Source organism: Haemaphysalis longicornis, unplaced genomic scaffold (genome assembly GCF_048455015.1).
Source record: "Haemaphysalis longicornis isolate Haplotype H1 unplaced genomic scaffold, Haemaphysalis longicornis Haplotype H1 scaffold_4, whole genome shotgun sequence".
In the NCBI taxonomy this organism is placed as follows: domain Eukaryota; kingdom Metazoa; phylum Arthropoda; class Arachnida; order Ixodida; family Ixodidae; genus Haemaphysalis; species Haemaphysalis longicornis.
Genome location: NW_027526361.1, coordinates 29,248,126 through 29,268,645, shown reverse-complemented (window position 1 = coordinate 29,268,645; position 20,520 = coordinate 29,248,126).

Below are 20,520 nucleotides of genomic sequence, written 5' to 3'. Positions count from 1 at the left end.
GCGGAGAAAATGCCTTCTCGCTAGACCTTGGTACTGAGCTCCTCAGCAGAGAAAATGAGCTTCCTGCTTGTTGAACATTTTTCTGCGGATTGCCCATTTTAGGATTTCGAATGCTTGCTTTTATTTTTATTTCAATTTATTCGAAAACGTGACTAGAACAGGTATTCGGCTGCAGAAGGGCTCGCTGTCGAACACAAAAAATTACGCGGGAGGCTTAGAACTTTCTGAAGAATGTGGCGGCGAAAGCCTTATTGGACCTTCTGTCGAACTTCTAGTAGAGCTTTCCAGCCGCGCCCGTCGCAACTTGATCAGGCCCTTGGAAAGCACCTTCGGAAGCTCGTTCTGCTCGCACTCCACCGCCTGGGACTTCCTGTTTTGCCCCCCTCGGTACCTTCACCTCTAAGGCAGCTCGTATCAACGTTACTAGATTCTATAGCAAGGTTGGCTCGTGTTGCGCGTGCGGCTAAAGCCACTATATTTACGCGCTGCAGAGGCATGCATCCTCTGGCGCTGACGTTTCCCTTTCCCAGCGCGCGGAACCCTACCCCGGTTCTCCTCTGGAGCTGCTGTTTCCCATTCCCGGTGCGCGCTCCCCGGCTCACGCTCCGATTTTCTGCACCTCGCGATTTTCTGTACCTCGAAGCGCGTTCCATGAAACATATAGAAATCTATCGCATTGAAAAATGATTAAGTAAGACACGCTGTTGGGGAAGTCGGCAAAGAAAGACTAAAATTACCGCGAGAAGAACACAACGATAAGAGAAGGACGATGGGGAAAAAGCTGTCTGGTTTACACTACGCTTGCTGAATACATTAAGAACTTCGCATCTATGTGCTGCTCCAAGAGTCCGGCTATTGTGCCTGGCAGCGGCGACTGGTTCTTTGATGAAAGATGCGCTTTAAAAGAACTTGGGAGATGTGGTTTAAGAGATGCATCCCCGGAAATTTCGTTTTGGAGCTCGCGCGCTTTCGCGAAATGCTTTCACCAGATGTGTGCTAAGGAAAGCATGAGCATAGAAGCACACGGTAATGTACTGTCACGTACCAGACAGACAGACAGACAGACAGACAGAAAGACAGACAGACAGACAGACAGACAGACAGACAGACAGACAGACAGACAGACAGACAGACAGAAATTTCGGCGTTTAGGTAGTTCAAGAAAGACTATCGTCTTTTATAATGTGTTATTCCAGGAAGCGTATAGGCGTTTCCTAATCAGCACAGCCATGCGACGCATGGCGCCATCTAGGGGCATATTTGAAGCTATATACACGTACAATGTTCAATTATGTCCAATTTAACCGCTCAGAACCGCTTGCTCTCGTAGTGTAGTAGTTCCGCTCCTGTGAAGCAAACATAGCCCGGGTTCAAATCTCATTACCGCTTTTTTTTTTCATTTGCAAGGGTTCGTCATATTTGAATACAAACATTTTTTATTACGCACACAATGTAGTTATGACATCTTTATGCATTATAAATGGGATTTCGGGTGTTTTCGTTGCCTTTTGGTCCGTTTCTGCTACTGCTTCTTGTACGTTTTTTGTGGCTTTGCCCTTTTAGGTCGGCTTCAGCTATTTATGTTGAATATTTTTCAACACCGTGATTTTTAATCATTGTAAGTCCGTTTTGGCTGTTATTTATTTCTGTTCGGATGGTTATGCATGCTTTAGGTACGTTTATGTTGTGATATAGCCCCCACAGCAAGCTCAGATAACGGCTGGCTGTACTGACTAGGGAACGCCTACACCCTTCCAGGAAGGAATCACACCAAAGCTGCAATGAATGTGCACGCGGCCTTCAACGTGTAATAGAGAAAAAGAAAGAGGAAATGAGTGGTTCGCGACTGTTTTAGAGAATACGCAAGTGCTCGCTGCAAGCCCGCGGCAGACTTTCCGCTGCTCCTCTACGGCAAGGTTTTCTTTTGTGTTGCCCGCGCCGTGATGACACTTGTACACAATTAAGGTACTATGCAATTCGTCGGGCCAGGTGGATGCCTCCATCATGTGCACGCGGCCTTCGTTTATTCGTTGTAGAGATCTTTGTTGACGTGTAGGTGGAATACTTCTGCTCGTGAAAGCCGGTGCCGCTAATCATCGCTTTTTTTTTTTAATTTTCCGTATCGTGATAGAGCCATCGTTGTCATTTGCTACGACAGAAATACCCGTATATGAAAAAAAAAAAACTTACAGGCGATCCTTGCCTTCAGCATACATGACCTTTACTCCGATTTGAAACTCACTGCGTATCGCATCGTATTAAATTTTCTCAAATAGACGCGCAATCCCGGCGTGGGGCGCGTATAGGTGTGGCTCTGGGGTGAAACGCATGGTGTAGAATCTGGCCGTCGATGTGAATATGAAGTTGCAAGACCGTGTCACAAAGAGGTAATTTGCATTCCGCTGTAATAATGCTGGCCACATATTCACTGCTAGCATGGGCTGAGAAATTTATATTCAGTCGGCTTTTTTTTTTTTTTTTCAGTATCCGGCGCATGCGGTCAATCGATACTTGGGCTGTCAGGCTTTCCAGGGCTCAGTATGTTCAAGCTTTACTGAACATCACCTTAAAGAGCTTGTGCTTTGTAACGTGCCCGAAACATGCTTTCCTAACGTGCCCTGGTTGGTTCAGTACAGTTAAAAATGCATGCTTCTCCCTTCCCCAGGTTTCACTAACGTGAAACCTGGGGAAGGGCGAAGCATGCAGTGTATAAGTGTATTCTTCGCACCTTGGCGTTTTTGCCAACGGTGATGAAACCGCTGGGGGATAGAGGTATACAGCTTTGCTGTAAAAGTATCTTGTCTTTGAAGCACGAATCTTTCTAGCGCAAGGCGTAAACGAGTGCCCCGGTGTGTTTTTAGTACGCGTTACGTTCTAGTGCGAAGTGTAAACGAGTGTCCCGGTGTTTTAGTAGCGTGACTACATTTAACGACGATTACGATGACGACGACGACAGGAGACGCTATCAGCCCCAGGCCCTAAGGGGGTTCCCCCCTAAAACGAATCCATCTCAGCAGCGCTGCGCAACGTGCATGCGACCTGCCATGAGTAAGTATTCAAAAAAAAAAAAAAATCCAGTTAACCGACGTGTGAGGAGGAAATTGCAGATATTGACAGGATTCCCCTGCTTTGCCCGCAAAATTCAGTACTCTACACTTCTATGGGCGCGAACGTCCCCATAATACATCCATGCTATTAGTGCTCTAAAGAAAAGGATTAATATTGTTTAACTAAGGTGAATACCATAGAGGTGAACCTGTCGTGATCATAGTTGGTTGTCTTGTTTTTTAGAAGCGAAGCTGTTGAGAAAATCGATTGTGTATGGTGTCCGCAGTTAAAAATACCAAGAAAAGGCTGCGCGTTCGTGCAAGCATGCCTCGAGCGTACGTTCGTCTAGCTAAGGATACACACTTCGGGAGATCGAACAATATTGCAAAAAAAAAAAAAAAAAAAGCTTTCAGAGTTCGGCAGGATACGTTTGTCGGCCTAATACGTTTTTTTTTTCATTCCCGGCCGACGTCCTTCAGAAATGTTGCATTTTCGTGCGTTTAATGCGATTACATTTTTGCCGAAAATTTGGATATTTATTACCAGCGCGAAAGTGGAAATTGACCAACATTTCCAGGAATATTATGTTTATTCTTCGCTATACTAGGTCGAACCGCGTTCCAACAAGCCGCTATCTGCCCGTTTCAGAGCCGCTGATGCCAGGGCGGAAAGTTTGCCAGGGTGGACATTCATCGCATCGGCCGCACGCACCGCGAGCGGGCGATGCGATGAATGTCCAGGATGCCGACCGTTGACGAAAGGAGCTGCACTAGGTCACTGTCGTTGATCTCCACGTTTGCATTACAGATGATACCAGTCGTTGTTTCCTTGCCGTGGGCCAAGAACGAACGCACCTGGATGTTTCCTAACCCTGTGATGGCCTTCAACGTGTCTATGATGCCGTCAGTGGTCACATCGACCCTTAACACGTTCAATCGGGCATTGATCCGGATTTCTTTAACCTGGTTAACCGCAACTGAGCGAAAGTACTCTGTCAGTTTCTGGAGGTTCAACGTATTAGGTTACCGGTCTCCTTGACGGGCACATAACCAACCGTGAAGACCAATTATGACAAGAAACATATGCTGGTGAGGGCATCACTGCGTCTTTTATGTTTGTGTTGTGAGACATGCATTGTTCCAAAACACTAAATGGACTGTCAGAACCCAAATTAAAATCGTGGGGTCAAATTATTTCACTAGCGTTTGAATGCGTGCAAAAATATATATTTTTTATCTTAGCAATCAAACTAGACTTCTTTGCACAGCGTTGTTGTCGTGCGGTGAAGCCAATAAACGTTCATGTATAGCGACACGCTGGTTATTTATTTATTTATTTATTTATTTATTTATTTATTTTACCCTCAAGGCCAAGGGCATAACATCTACACTTAACATCTGTTACATTGTTAATAATGCAGTGCAGAAGCTTCGTTATCTTGAATGCCAGAAATTGGTGCGGGAAGGTGGTTCCATTCGTTCGATGTACGAGGAATGAATGACTGCAAACAAGTGTTAGTGAGGCATGTCATAATGCCTACTTTGTGAGAATGGACAGTGCCGGACGAAACATACGACGGTAGGGAAATGAGAGCTGTGCGTAAAAAGGAGTTGTGGTAAAAACATTTTATGGAACAAGCAAAGTCTACTGTATTTGCGACGAGTAGCCAGATGAGGTAACTCCAGGGAATTTTTCATGAATGTAACACTAGCTGTTCTGCTCTAATTGTGGAGAATGAAACGAGCGGCGTTGTTCTGGACTAGTTCTAATGATTTAATGAGAGTTTCAGACCTGGGGTACCAAATAGAAGCTGCGTATTCAAGTTTTAACCTAACTAATCTTTTGTATAGCAGTGCTTCTAATGAGACCGGTGCGGAACGGAAGTTGCGGCGTAAGTAGCCTAACATGCTATTAGCGCTGTTAATGAAATTCTCAACATGCAAAGACCAGGTTAAATTATCACAAATATTAACACCTAAGTACCGATATGATGTAACGTTTTCGAGCGGCGTATTATTGAGGTAGCTCGAAGTTCTTACAATCGTGCATATTACAACATCCTATAAAGTTAATGATTCACCTAGAACACCAAATGGTTACGGCGAATTGTGTCGAGTACAGTAGCAAACATTTGTGAAGTGTCATCAATACTACGTTTCGGACATGCAATAATTTTCCACTGTGTATTTATCCGTTTTATCTTTTCCATGCGTTCACTCCACTAACATTTACCATTTTTTTTCCAAGTTGCTAATTGTTCTGCACAAGCGTGTATTCACTCGTGTGCCGCGTTTTCCAATAGTTATACTGTATTGTTATATTGGACATACATTGGTATCACGGAACACGCGCCGAGCCACTCAAATGCAGAATTGTCCTGATTCTTATAGGCGACATATATTTCTTTATTGGCCCGCTTTTCTATTTTTTTGGCTTTCCGTCTTCATGATGTAGGCCATGCAAGCTGGCAAAAAACACCTTGAATGTCAAATGTCAGAAACTCACATGCCGGACAGTTCTGACGATTCTTCGGAGCGCACGTACCCAAACCAACGCGTTCGCTGTCATCATTCAGTTGGTGCAGGTATCACTCGTGTTGCTGCTCTGAGACGGCTAGAGGTGAGTCATGTCCCTTAGTGAATGAATGTGCTTACAGAACACACAAACTCCGCATAGTGAAAAAAAAAGCAACACCGTGCAGTTCTCAGAGAGAAAATCCGGTCGCGGTAAGGTGCCCGGTGCCCAAGTGGCGTTGGTCGACTACCGGATACCACACAGGGGCTAGTGCTACGCTCTACTGTATACCGCCCTATTCAAGGGTTTAAAGTTGCCGCCTCCAAGTGACGTCACGAGAGCTGTCATGTGACATGGTGACGTCAGACTTTCAAGCGGTGCCGAAAATTCTCTCCCTTTTCTAGTGGGACAATATTTCCGGGCAACAAGTTGAGGTCGTGATGTCACGGCTAAAAGCCACGTGGCAAAGACTTTTTCGCCACTTTCTTTATAGTTGCCATGGGTCTTGGGGTTTTTTTTCTTACTTTTCATACAATGGGTCGCTTCGGGGTTTGTTTGGCCCCCGAGTTTATGTCGGTACGTCACGTTGTAGTGGTACGTTGTCGTGGACGGTTAGTTACACGATTAATCAAGTAAGTGTAGCGTCGAGCTGTTGGACGGTGAACACGCGTGACGTATCTGCTGCGAGCGGGTTGCTCATATGGCCAGTTCGACACTCACTGACACCGCTGTAGCACCAGTTCCCGGCCCCTAAAAATTACGTAACATACAAGTTTCTCCGTTATGCCTGCCTCTAACAAACAGCGGATGACCAGCGTCGCATTGCGTGAGAAAAACTGATAGAATCGCGGCAGGGCGGTGGAGTAACTCGAGCATTTGTGTGTGGGATTTTCTCCAGACCCGGGGTGCTTACCACAGCAGTCTGTGCTGATGCTTGCTTGCAACTGCGGGCAGCACAATTTTTGCCTTTCGGAAAATACACTGGGGGCAAGAATTAAAAGTTGGCACACTGTGCTGTACACCTTGAAATACGCCAGAAGATGCAGGCACAAAAAATGTAGACTGGATCACTGATACATTCTTTTCAGGTGGTGTGTTGTTAATACCTGAATTGTTTTTGCATTACCTTCACCAGTCATAAGGAGACAGTGCATTCTCATTAGCTAGGTGACGCTAGAGCCACAAAATACAGATATTTACATGCTTTAGGCACTTCATACAGTTTTCGTTCCCGTTCTAATAAAACTTCTGCACTTTATTGAGTATAGGAATCATCATCACAACTGAGAACACTTCTGCTGCTTAAAAATATATGCCTGTGATGTAAGCTCACAAATGAGACCAACTGAACCAGACTCAACTGAAACAAACGTGTCAACAAACTTATGTTCCGAGATCCTCTTGCACCCAATGCTAACACCATTTTTTTTTCAGAAAATTTGATTGCGAAAAGAGTTTTGCCCGAACACCCTCGTATTTTTTATTTCTTTTATGAATTATACTCTTTGCTTCTACTCCATACATTTTAACTCTAGATGGCTAATGTTGGTCTCCTGTGTAGCTTATTTCCTATTTACTCGGTGAAGCTGTGCAGACGTTTAGTGGGTGACGTACTAAATTTGTCATGTAGCCGACAAACGTGGACCTTTGGGCGACTTCATACTCCATTACACACTGTAAAGCGCGCAATTTTCACAATAGACCAAGGAGGACGACATGAACAAGTGCTGCTTCCAACTAAGTATTCTTTGTAAAGTACACTCGCGTACAGAAACCGTGTGCACATCAATAAAAAAAGCATAAATTCCAGCTCACAAAAGTTACGCATGAGCACATCATAATATTTTTGACGCAGCTCATGCCCTGATGTACAACTTATAATAACCAGAGATCAGAACTTACGGCAAAATGCCTTTTTTTAGGGGGGGGGGGAGGGGTGTCTATACAACATGTAAGCACAAACTACAGGAATTGAAACATTTTCACCACCTGTTGATCGTGCCTATAACGGCCTATTTTTAGGTTCGTGACTTTATTGGCTTTTTGGTGCCTAAAGATTGGCTTTTAGAGCCTACTTCTTGTTTGGTTTTTGCTGCTCTCTGTGCATTTTTTTATTTTGTAATAATTAATCAAGGGTCCCGTTGCAGTCTGTTGACTTTGGGACGTTTGTCTGAATAAACTTGATTGTACTTTAACACCCTTGAAGGTAATAAACACATTGAATTGAATTGAATTGAATTGAATTGGATTGAGAAGGATGCCTTCTTCAGGCTTGTTGAGTCCATGTTACGCAACGTGCTGCCCCAAAACATGCCATCAGAGTCCAGTCTTCACAACCTATACCTGCTATGGTTGTACAAAGAAACATTATGAAAATTCCAAACTAGGTGAATCATGCGCACATATAGACTTCAACGGACGTGGCAACAGATGTGTCCAGATTGAAAAAAAAAAAAAGTGAAGGCCGCTCCAACTACAGTAGACGTCTTTGGAAAGAAACTTCTTCCTCCCGGAAACAGTGCGAGAAAGGGAGCAGATGCATCAGCAAATTAGAGGGCAGAGATTTTTTGGCAGGACCTGAAGGCACTAACTTTGCAGGGATTCAAGTTTGGCGAGGGGAAAATGTGGTCGGCAAAGTGGTTAGAAAAATTGAGGCTGTGTCCTTGTAATCACCAGATAGATATCTGGAACGGTGACCATGAATATGCTGGAAGACTCAAAGCATCTTCCTGTTACAGTGCTTCACTATGCTTATTGAACTACTGTCAGTCTGTGATCCTGCATTGAAGAGAGTTTACAGTTTTGAGAGCACGGTACAGCTTAGAGTTACAAAAGCAACTGGAGGGACAATAGCATGAGCACAGGTGACTTTTGAAATCTCGGCGGGAAAGGCTCGCGTAGGTGACTCTTCCTTTTATGGAATGGCTGCTTCTATGTGCAGCACGAAGTTGGCCCGAGAAATAGTATTCATGGGTGCACAACGCCGTGAGGGAAGGTGTTTTGGTTTAGGGAAGCTGGCCATAAAAATAAAAATACAGCACTTTGATTACTGGCAAGTGGATGAACATCGCGTCCTTGCTGTGATTTATGAAGACCGGGATGATTCTGACCTGGGTGTGTTCCTGCACTAAGGAAATACAGGGGCACCAAAGTGCCGCGACCCTGCAGGTGGCTTATCTGTTAATACCCTCGTCCCGCACCATCACTGGGTGTGAGGAGGAGGAGGATAAACATCTTTATTGTGTAGTAAATTTGTATGGCGTCTTCAGGAGGTGGAGTCCTCAGTCCAGGACCCCATATGCTTTGCCAGCCGCTACAGCCCGCTCCACCAGTCGAAGCTGGTCGGACAGGCATGAGCTGGACAGGGCGCGCCTCCAGAGCTCGGGAGAGTTGTACGGATTCGGTTTGGGGAGAGGGTGTGAGGGGCGTCCACCAACCACGTGGAAAAGAGTACAGTCTGCTCCACAGAAGGGGCACTTAGGGGACGTAATGTGTTCGGAGTAGTGGCATACTCTTTTTGGGTGGGGAAAGGTGTTTGTTTGCAAGCCACGGTAGTGGTGTGCCTGCTCTATAGATAGGTGTCGGTGGGGTGGGGGAAGGGTGCGTCGGGCCAGGCGTAGATGTTGGGTCATTTCTCTGTATGCCAGCAGGGGAGTAAATCTCTCCAAGGCGGCGTCTTCACTCCTCGTGCGGCGTGTCATTTCTCGCGCAAGGTCGTGGGCCGTCTCGTTCCCTCTCACTCCCAGATGGGCTGGAGTCCATACAATCTGGATCTGTCGCTGCGGGGGGTGGCGTAGTAGTATTGCGCGGGCCGCAGCGTGCACCGTTCCGGCCTGGAAGTGCCGGCAGGCCTGTTGGCTGTCCGTCACTACAGTAGTAGCCTTGGTTGAGGAGATGGCAAGCGCGATTGCCACCTATTCAGCTTCAGCTGGTGAGCGTGTTTTTATAGAGGCAGTGATAGTCGGTGTTCCTTGGGCGGGGCTTACTGCCAGGGCGAACGCTGGGTAGGAGGGGTATGCCGCCGCGTCTGTGAAGACGGCATCAGCATCTTTACTGTACTGCCGTGAGATGGCCTCCGCGCGAGCCTTGCGTCGTCCACTGTGGTGTTCCGGGTGCATGTTACGCGGTAACGGTCGGACTTGAATGCGTTCTTGAATATGTCGGGGTAGGGGCTCTGGAAGTGGGCCGTTGTAGCCTGGTGTATTTATTCCTAATTCTGACAGGACATGGCGGCCAGCCTTGGTGAGAGAGAGCCGTTGGTATTGCTGTAGCAGATGTCCTTCAAGTGGCTCCGACGACGTATTATGGATGCCGAGTTGAAGGAGGAGCGAGGTGGATGTGTTCGGGGGAAGGCACAGTGCGCGCTTGTATGATCTTCGGATTATTGTATTCACGCATTCTTCTTCATGCTTGTTGAGCAGAGCATATGGGACTGCGTAGGTGATGCGGGAAATAATGAAGGCCTGCACGAGACGTAGCGCCGCATGCTCCCCAAAGCCACGCCTCTTCGTGATGATCCTGCGCAGCATATGAGACACCTGGTCTGTAGTGTGTTTGAGGCGACTTACGAGAGTGGAGTTTCGTTTGTCGTGCTGGAAGATCATTCCAAGGATTTGGTTTCAGGTGTGGGGCGAATAGTGTGGCCCTCTAGGTGTATTTCGACCGGTGGGAGTGGTTCCCGTTTGGGTCTCCCTGGTTGGACCACGAGGAGTTCCGACTTTTGCGGTGCGCAAGAGAGTCCGCAGTATTTGGCGTACTCAGTGACCACATTGGCTGCTTCTTGAAGGCGAGCTTCCATGTCCCCCCATGAGCCTGTGCCTGTCCAGACTGTCACATCGTCGGCAAAGATACCATGCTTAATTTTTGGAAGAGCCGCAAGGCGTTGTGGCAGTTTGATTAGGGCGATATTAAAGAGCATTCGTGAGAGTACTGCTCCTTGTGGAGTGCCTCTGCTCGCCAGGTTGATGGGGTGGGACTTTGCCTCACTGACGTGGATCACTGCTTGCCTGTTTGTGAGGAAGTTTCGCACGTATGCATACGTGCGTTCCCCGCAATGCATCTCTCGCAGGTGGGCCAAAATGACTGAGGGAGACACATTGCCAAATGCCCCCTTGAAGTCCAATGCCAGCATCGCTGTGGGGGAGTGCCGGGTGGCCGGGGTCATGACCTGTTCTTTGATCTGGAGGAGGATGTCCTGGGTGGCGAGGTGAGGTCTGAAGCCAAACATATATAGGCCGGCATGAGATCCCGATCGTCTATGTGACGCTGGAGGCGAGCGAGGACGATATGCTCCATGAGTTTTCCGACACAGGATGTTAACGAGATAGGTCGGTATGCTCCATGAGTTTTCCGACACAGGATGTTAACGAGATAGGTCGGAGGTTGTCAATGGAGGGGGGCTTGTTCGGTTTTGGAATGAGGTGAACGTTGGTGAGCTTCCATTCGGCAGAAATGTTGCGCTCTCGCCACACTCTATTGAGGCACGCGGCGAGGGACACGAGGGAGTCGTCATCGAGGTTGGCTAGTAGCCTGTTTGAAACTCCATCGGGACCCGGTGCAGTGTTTTTCCGTCAGCGAGCCAGTGCCGCTGGTACCTCCGAGATGAGGATGTCTTGGTCCAGTGTGGGGTTTGGCTCGCCATCGTAGTCTATGTGGCGCTGTTGAGGACCAGGTGGGAAGAATTTTGCCTCAAGGTTCGTCAGAAGTGTGTCTGTTGAGTGCTTGTGCAGGAGGGTCCGTAATTGGTTCAGTGACGTTGTCTTCGAGGTAGAGGGGTCCAGGAGGTAGCGAAGAATTTTCCAGGTTTTTGATGTGCTCACATGATTACCCATGGCGTCACAAAGGGAGAGCCAACTCTCACGGCAAAGTTCACGTGCGTATTTTGCCGCCTTTTCAGTGAGCTGCGCAATGCGCTTGCGGAGTTTTCTATTGTGTCGTTGTTTTTTCCAGCGCTTTTGAAGGCTGCGTCTAGCTTCCCATATGTGTAGAAGGTGTGTGTCCAAGCAGGGATTGTCGGTACTTGTATGTAACTTCGTAGTACAAGTGGCCTTGTCCTGAATAATTTGGGTTATCCACGCGTAATACTGGTCTTCCTCCATCGGATCTGGGATGTCCTATGTATGCCGTGATGACATCATTTTCCTAAAACCAACCCAGTCTGTTAAGGAGGCACGTCCCACTGTGCGGACCAGCTCAGGGCCTGAAATGACATTTTCAATAATAAAATGATCACTGCCCAGTGCCACTTGCTTGTTTCGCCATACGCACGTCACCTGCTTGTTGCTCAGGGAAAGATCTGGCGTTGTATCACGGCAGGTGCTTGTGCCCGTGCGAGTGGGTATGTTGAGCTCGTTAAGTATCACCCACGCTTTATCGTCTATATACTTGTGAAGGTAGTTGCCCCTTGGATTCGCGTAAGCGTAACCCCAAAGCGGGTGCGCCGTGTTGAAGTCTCCAGTGACGATAAGCTGATGCCTGCCTGCTTTCTTTCTAGCCACTTCTAGCGTGTCATTTAGGGCCTGTGGGGAACATTTGGGTCTGCAGTATACGTTGAGATGGAAGATGGGTAAGGATTTCTTTGAGCCTTTGGCGGGCAGTAGTTCTAGGAATATGCCTGGGGCTCCTGCGAGGGGTAGGGGGTGCTGTATAGCGGTGACTGACCTGGGTACCAGCGTGTGTAACACTCGAGTGCCATCAGCATGAAAGGTGATATATCCAGGTAGCGAAGCGTATGAGTTGGTTTCTTGTAAGGCGATAACGTGCGGGGGTTTTTCTTGAGTTGTAATGTACTGGATAAGTTCTGCGCGTTTTTCGCGGAAACCGCGGCAGTTCCACTGCCAAACTACTGTTTCGCCGCGGTTCCGTCTATTTTTATTAGAGGACCCATCTTCTTCCATGGCATCTTTAGGTGGAGGAGGAAGGGAGTTAGTGACGCGAGTGCACTGTCTGGGAGAAGCTTCAATTTTCGCGAGTCGTTCCTCGAAATTGGCATGCATATCTTTGAGGGCTTGCATGGTCTGATTGAGTTGCTCGTAATCGTTTGTTGCGAGGAGGTCAGCTGCTGCAGGAAAGAACGTACACCCATCACCTCGTCTCGAGTGATAAATGGCGTGGAATTAGGTGGCGTTACCTGGCCCGACGTGGGGGGTAAGGTTGTGGGAAGAGGGGGGGTTTTACGACCACCTGGTGGGAGGGAAGTGCGAGGGCGCTTGATAGCAGGGGAGAGTTGTTGCGGAGAAGATGAAGGGGAGTTGGCTGTTGTTTTTGTTAACGAGGCCCGCAGTTCTGCGAGCTCCTGTCTTAAAGCCGCGTTTTCAGCTTGCAGTTGTGTTATGATTGCGCCGTATTTATCCTCAGCTCTGGAGGACGCTACCCCTGCCCAGCTCACCTTGGGAGAGTCTTCCTGAAGTGGTTCATTGTACCTGGTGCCCGTGTTGACTGAGCAGCTTGTCGAGCGTTGGTCCCTGCGTGGCTTGCGCTGCGTCACTGGCGTCGTACCTCGATTGCGTGACTGGCTGGGCGGGCGTTCCCTGGTGGTTGAACGCTCCCTGGTTGCTGAGCGCCCGTGTTGTGGCCCGTGACCCTTGTCTCGGCTCGGTCTTGAGCTCGAACGATGAGGTCCCTGGTTGCGCCGCGAGCCAGGAGAGGGGGAGTGCGACCGGCAGGACTCGTTCGATGTGGACTTGTTTGCAGTTTTCTTGGCCTTGTACACGGTGGGCAAGTACCGTTTGGGGCAGTCTTTAGATGCGGTTGTGTGTGGGCCTTTACAAAGCCCACACCGCGGTGTGCAGATGTGCTGAAGCTCGTTGAGGGAGGCGCCGCATGCCTTGCACTTGGGCGTGGCGGGAGGCCAGGGGCAAACGTCCGCTCGGTGGCCCGTTTGATAACAGAGGGTGCAAAAGGCGACCGTGCGGCGATAGGAGTAGCATCGGAGGATGGCTTGATTGACATAGACGTAGTACGGTACTCGCTTGCCTCGAAATGTAATGACGAAGGCTTTGGAGTCTCCAAGTCGACGAGCTGTAAGCACCTCGTAGCCGGGAGCGGTAATGGGCCACTTGACGTACTCTTCTGGATTTAATTGTGCGATGTTGTGTATGACGCCACGGCAGGAGTTGTCCGGATTGATCGGGTAGACTGATACTTCGTGTCTGTTGCCGAAGACCACAATCTTCTGGAGGCTCTCGAGCGCTCGCGCAGCTGCTGGGGAAGGTGTGCTGACCACTATGACGTTCTGCTCCGCGCCAACGCGGAGCTGGAAAGGTGCTGGTGAAGTGGGGAGCCCGATCTCCCGAGCGATTGACGCAGTGAGAGAAATCGGGTCTGCACGGGAAAGCTGTAGGCCGTTTCTTGGGCGGATGCCTATTTTAAAGTCGTTCGTGGTTGCCTGGGTTGACGCGTTGATGGGCGATGGCGGAGCGCTGGTGGCAGCGGCGATTCGGGAGCAGGCTTGGACGGGGGAGGAGTACGTCGTCGAAGCGAGCGGCGTATACTACTTCAATCCATGGGCTGGAGATTTCTTCCTCGGTTTCCGTGGTAGCCGGGGATGTAGTGCGCCATCGTCGAAGTTCATAAGCGATGGAAGCAACACCTTCACCAGCACCGCGACGCGAGCCAACGTCAGCGTTGCAGTACCAGTTCAAGACATCGTGCCATCCTCTTCATCGACGGCGGCAGAAGACAAGGCGGCGAGACGGCGCGCTGCCGACGCCGAACGCAAGCGTGTGAAGCGCACTGCCGACGCCGAACTTCGTGCTCGAGAAGCCGCGTCTAAACGTCAACGTCGGGCCGCGGATCCTTCGCTCGGGCAACGAGTATATTCGAAGCGCGCGCAGTAGAGGGAGAGGAGGTAGCACCTGCTGCTGCAACGCCTCTTTCAGCGCTGGAGCACGCGCATGCGCGCCCGCACCTGTTGTTGAGAGCGAGGAGGAGCGGGGGAGGGGCGCACGTGCTGGCTGGCTGCGGACGCCGAGTTACGGACGCATAACATCGTGAGTTAAAGAAATGCTCTGCATTTAAATTGACATCCACAGAAACACCAGCTTGAAACGCAACGGTCATGGGAACAACGCGACAGCGAAGCCTTGCCTCAATTCACGCGCGTCCACCGTACACGAAGGCGCTGGCGCTACTTCGCTTCGACACGGCAGCACCATCTGAATGAATCATAGGAAAGGACATAACGCGTGTTTGTAGTGCTGCTCTTGTATCTGCTCATATAGCGCAGTCGGTAGAGCACCGCATACCTCCCATTGCGGCGAGAGGGCTCGTGAGGTATGGGCTCGAATCCGGGCGCCACAGTGCCAATGACACTTTTTCTGGCGACGTCACTTCCGTGACGGGAATGACATGACTGCAATCTTGGTGTACCCGGGCATAAAACACTTTCGTGTTAAAAAATTTCTTGCTCTCGATACTCTAAAGGCTGACTTTTCACGCTGTCGCCTTTATTTGAAATTCCCCGCATTGTTTGTCCCATCGAGCCCCCTCTTCGTGGCCAATTCCCTCGACTGGGTGTGAATCTGCTTCTGACCGGCACACTGGCACCACCAGGGCAAAGAGGACAAAGCGGTGGCGTCGCGGAGAGGACGAAGGAACGCCGGCTTCCTAGTGCGTCCTTACGGCAGGAGGATTGCAGTGGCCGTCTCCTGAATACCTGCAGGTAAGCTGAAGTAAGACTCCCTTGCCTTGCTTGGTTCCGGGCGGCAGGGTTTCCCGCACATACTGCCGATCACCGGTTAAACCCCGAAACAGCCATGTACTGGCCCCTTTTTTCTCAGTGTCTGAACTGTGCACCGGAACTGTTTACCGCCGGGAACATCGTTTAACGCGTGCTCCGTGACGGGCGTTTTGCTTTTTTCTGTTTTAGAGGGCAGTTTTTAAGCGCCCACTCCTGTGGTCTCGCGTCGCCGTCGGTATCGTTGCAACCGAGCTAACGAAGGGGACACCGAAGATAGACGGGATCGAGCGAACAGGAAAACGGATGAGGAAGGTAAAGCGAAGGTGTGAGGGGGAGGACGGTATGCCGAGGCCACGCGAGACGTGTGGGAAAACCACGCCTTGGCGTGTAGTGGCGCCCGAGAAATGAGACGCAAAACTAGGCATCCATTGAAGCAAGCGTCTTGTTCTATCAAGTTCCCACAAAGCACAAAACCCTAGCAGGCGCTGCGTGCTGCCTGTATAGCTTGTATTCACTGGCGAGGCACGCATGCAGGCAGCCATCACTCGTTACGTCGGGCTCCGCGGGATCGCGGTACTTGTCCGTGCTAAGCACATGATGTGGGTTGGACGTTCCGAACTTGAGCACACCGAACGCAAAGTATTGCCTCGAACCTGGTGTAAGTGCGATTAATAACACCTCTGTTGACACCGCCGTTCAGAATCGGGTCGAAACGGAGCAGATGACGCACGCCGGTGTTTTCTTCTTTTTTTTTTTTTTTCGGCGTGCGGGTGCAATGGCGCAGGCTGTGCCATGTCCGTGGCGCACCGGCCATGTCTGTGGCCATTTCCAGTGCCGTCAAGCGAAGAAAGTAACACCTAAACTTTTCAATGAATACCGCCTATTTACACATGATAACAGAATCATTCACTGGCATTTTGGTGGGCGTTTGAGAATAACACGAGACGGTACTTAAATAACCCAATTTGAATTCAATTTAAATAACTCAAATTATTCGTCTTCGATGCGTCGTACAGACGCAGTTCTCCGCCAGGAAAATTTCAAATATGCTTTCTTTTTTTTTCTTTTTCAGATTAGTTTAGAGGAAGCCGCTCATAAATTCATCATGAACCGCAGACCCTCGACCTCCGATGTTGAGGCCAACTTACCGACCCCTAAAAACCCGTTTGAAGAAAGAAACGTTCGCATAGGTACGTACGTCACTTGCATCAGCGCGCACATCTCGTCAGGGTGCTTTTTTTTTTTCATTTTGCCCCGAGATTACACGCCGCAAATTTTCATGATTACACCACACTATCAGTAGAGTTTTTTTGTTGTTGTTGTGTTCCTGTGGTGTAGTGGCGCCCTCTAGTGGAGCGCCCGCTCACTGTGTGCGCTTGGTTGTATGAATTGTAACTAGATGTCGTTGCTGTGGACGCACGTGACAGGTCACGTGCGTATGCGTCTCGGTGTCGTCTTGTCGAACAATAAACGTTCTCTTTGGGTTCTGGTCTTGGTACGAGCAGGCCGCACTCTTTCTTCTTGGGCTTGTGCGTGGGCCCGGCGGCCGTCCCTCGCTCCCGTCGCCGCCGAGGCCGCTCGCCGTCGCCCACGACACAACATCTTTTTGGCGACGAGGATGGGATCATTTTCTTCTGCTGCGACGACATCGTCGACGGGTCCGGCAGAATGAAAACGTGAGTGCGTTTGACCTCGCTCGAGTGTGACTGTCCGGCGGGTCTGGCGTCGCGAGGCCTAGCGTTCTTTGTGCTGACGCTTGTCGAACCGTCGTTTAGGCCTCGCCCTACTTCGTTCTTCTGCTTCTGCTCCTGCATCTCTCTCCTTCCTGCTTGGCAGCATGGGCCTCTTCGATAACCTGCCCGTTTTCCTCGAATTGCCGGGGCCGCCTCCGATTCCGTGGCATAACTGGAAAAAATTGTTTCAGGCCCATCTCGAGGCGGCTGGCGGCAGCGACTGGAATGACGGACGACGCGCGTCGGCGCTCGTCAGTGTGTTGGGTAGGGAGGGGCAACGAAGGTATTTTGCTGAGGCGGAGCAGGACGAAGCAAGGAGGGACGCCGCCAGTAACGTGACCGACGCTAATGTAACCAGCCCTATCGTGACCGACTCCGCGACCGACTGTAGTGTGACCGCATCCTCGGCTCCGGGCATTTCGAAATTCGACCAACTTTTGGAGCAGCTGGACCGGCTCTTCGCTGCGTCCACAAATACGCTTGTTGAACGACATGAGTTCACAAGCCGTCGTCAATTTCGGGGGGAAAGTTTTTTAGAATACGTGACCGCTCTAAAGGAGAAGGCCGTACGTTGCAAGTTCGGGCTGACGTACGCGGAGCGCGTCCGAGATCAAATCATACATGGAACGTCTAACCCCCAGGTTAGAGAAAAGCTGCTCGCACATGGCGAAAAGTTGTCTTTGGAGAAAGCTGAAGAGATTGGTCGGAGTTTTGAATCGTTGTCGTTGGCGAACCAAGCCTTCGGTTCGCATCATCAAGTACAAGCGGTAGGCCGACGAGGAGAAGGTGGCGTCGCGGAAGATGGCGGTCGGGGAAGACGCCGCGATCAAGATGGCGGCGTGGAGGATCAAGATGGCGTGGGCCGCCGGGGAGGCCGGCGTGCTCAAAATGGCGGCACAGGAATTCAAGATGGCCTGGCCAGCCGGGGAGGCCGTCACGTCATTCCACCGGGTTCGGGAAGACAAGATGGTGGCCCCCAAGATGGACGTTTCCATTCGCAGTCAGCTGCAGAGTTTCGCGGTAGAGTCCAGGCGAAGAAGTTTGCAGGCAAGCTTCAGTTGTGCGAACGATGCGGAAATAAATGGCATAATTCAGCATTTCAAAATTGTCCAGCCCGAAATCGGCGCTGCAACTCTTGTAATAAGTGGGGACATTTCGCATCGATGTGCCGTAAGCCGGCACCAGTGCATCGAGTTTCTTCGAAGGAAGCTACGGGATCCGCTTCGGCACCGGAACCTGTACAGCATCCAGCATCCACGGAGATCAACGCAACCGCAAGATCTTCCGTCTTAACAGTCAGCACTTCTTCTAGAAAGGACTTAGTCGTCCAAGCTGAAGTCAGCGTCAACAATCCTCCAAGAAAGGACTTAGTCGTTCAAGCCGAAGTCAGCGGAGTGACCATGCAACTCTTAGTCGATACCGGAGCATCCGTGTCGTTGATGACTGTCGAAGATTTCAAGCGTCACTTCAGTAAACAGCATGCGCTGTCCAAGGCTTCCGTCAACTTGTGGAATTTTTCCAAACAACGTATCGGCATCCGCGGCTCATTCCAAGCTCCTGTTCAAGTCTTGCAACGGTCTTGCTCCGTCACATTCTACGTCACCGACAAAGGGACATCTCTTTTGGGGCTCGACGCCATCCAGCAACTGGGCATTCAGATCGACGGTGCGTCTCTTACGTGTCGACTAGCATCGGTGTGTGCAGTGCAGTGTCCCGTGAACGTGCCCCCGGGTTTCGAACATCTCTTCAACGGCGAGTTGGGTCTTGTCAAGGACGTCTCGCATAAGATCCAACGGCGACCAGGTGTGACTCCAGTTGCATCTAAGCTACGAAGATTGCCTCTTGCTCTCCGTGATCCAGTGTTCAGCGAGCTGCGACGCCTCGAGGACAATGATGTCATTGAGCGTGTCGACGCCTCGGAGTGGGTTTCGCCACTCGTCGTCGTCCGGAAAAAGAACGGGGACATTCGGCTGTGTGTGGACCTCCGGGAACCGAATAAGGCAATTATCATTGATGGGTATCCTTTACCGCATGTTGAAGAGCTGTTGCAGATGTTTCATGGTGCTGTTTGTTTTTCTAAGCTCGACTTAGCGTCGGCTTATCATCAGTTGTTGCTGGAAGAGGGAAGTAGGGACTTAACTACCTTTGTGACTCATGAAGGCTTATTCAGGTTTAAGAGGGTGTGTTTTGGTCTGGCGTCGGCGCCTGCGGTTTTTCAAAAAATGATGTCTCAGATCTTAAAAAATTGCAAAAATGTTGTTTGCTATCTTGATGATATTCTTGTGTGGGGAAAGACTCAAGCTGAGCATGACGCGAGCCTGGTTGAAGTCTTAACATGTATAGCAAACAGTGGCATGAAGTTGAACGACAAATGTCTTTTTTCGGTCAAGGAACTTGATTTTCTGGGTCACAAGATTTCGGCTGAGGGCATCTCACCTTTGGAGAGCAAAGTAAAAGCTATAGTTCATGCTCCCGCTACTACGGACATAAAGTCACTGCAATCATTTTTAGGTCTTGCAGGATACCATGCTAAGTTCATAAAGAACTATGCAGAGATAGTTGAACCACTTCGCCTCATGCTCAGGAAGGGTCAGACGTTTTGTTGGTCTGATGATGCTCAGCGCAGTTTCGATCAGTTGAAAGCGTGCCTCACATGTTCTCCGGTTGTGAAGGTCTTTAATCCTGACTTGCCTGTAGTAGTAACTACCGACGCATCTGATGTGGGAATTGGCGCGGTACTACAGCAGCGGTATGGTTCTCGGCTTGAAACCATAGCCTTTGCATCTAGAACTTTGTCGGAGATTGAGAGAAAATACTCTGTGGGAGAGCGCGAAGCGCTGGCTTGTTTGTTCGCGTGCGAAAAGTGGCACATTTTTCTTTGGGGCAGACGGTTCACACTTAGAACTGACCATCAGGCTGTAGTTGCTTTGTTAGCCGCAGGAGACCCAGGTCGAAGACCTTTAAGGATTTCACGGTGGTCAGCTCGTCTGCTGTACTACAATTTTGACATCGAGTATTGCAAAGGGTCAGAAAATCTGGTGGCTGACGCTCTATCGAGATTACCCATTCAGACCGGTCAAGAACTTGTTAAGGAGGAAGAGATAGTGTCATTAGTAACATCAGTAGTCGATAAAGAAACCGTGCAACTGGCAACGAAGGCCGATGTGACGTTGCAGAAGGTAGCAGAGTATGTGTCAAAGGGTTGGCCTGATAAGAAAAAGGTACACAGTGATTTAACTGCTTACTTTCATGTAAGGGATGAACTTTCTGTTGTGGACGGATTACTCATGCGTGCTGACCGTGTAGTCATTCCTGGTGTACTGGTACCTACGTTTCTCGAGTTAGCACATGAAAATCATCAAGGAATAGTACGAACGAAGCAACTTCTCCGGGAACGTTACTGGTGGCCTCAAATGGATCGCAATGTTGAAGAACATGTAAAGCATTGTCACGTTTGTCAGCTGGCAGACAAGTCTGCTAAGCCTCATGTAGCTCCGTTGCAGCCAGTGGAATGGCCTGAAGGGCCTTGGCAAAAGTTGGGAATGG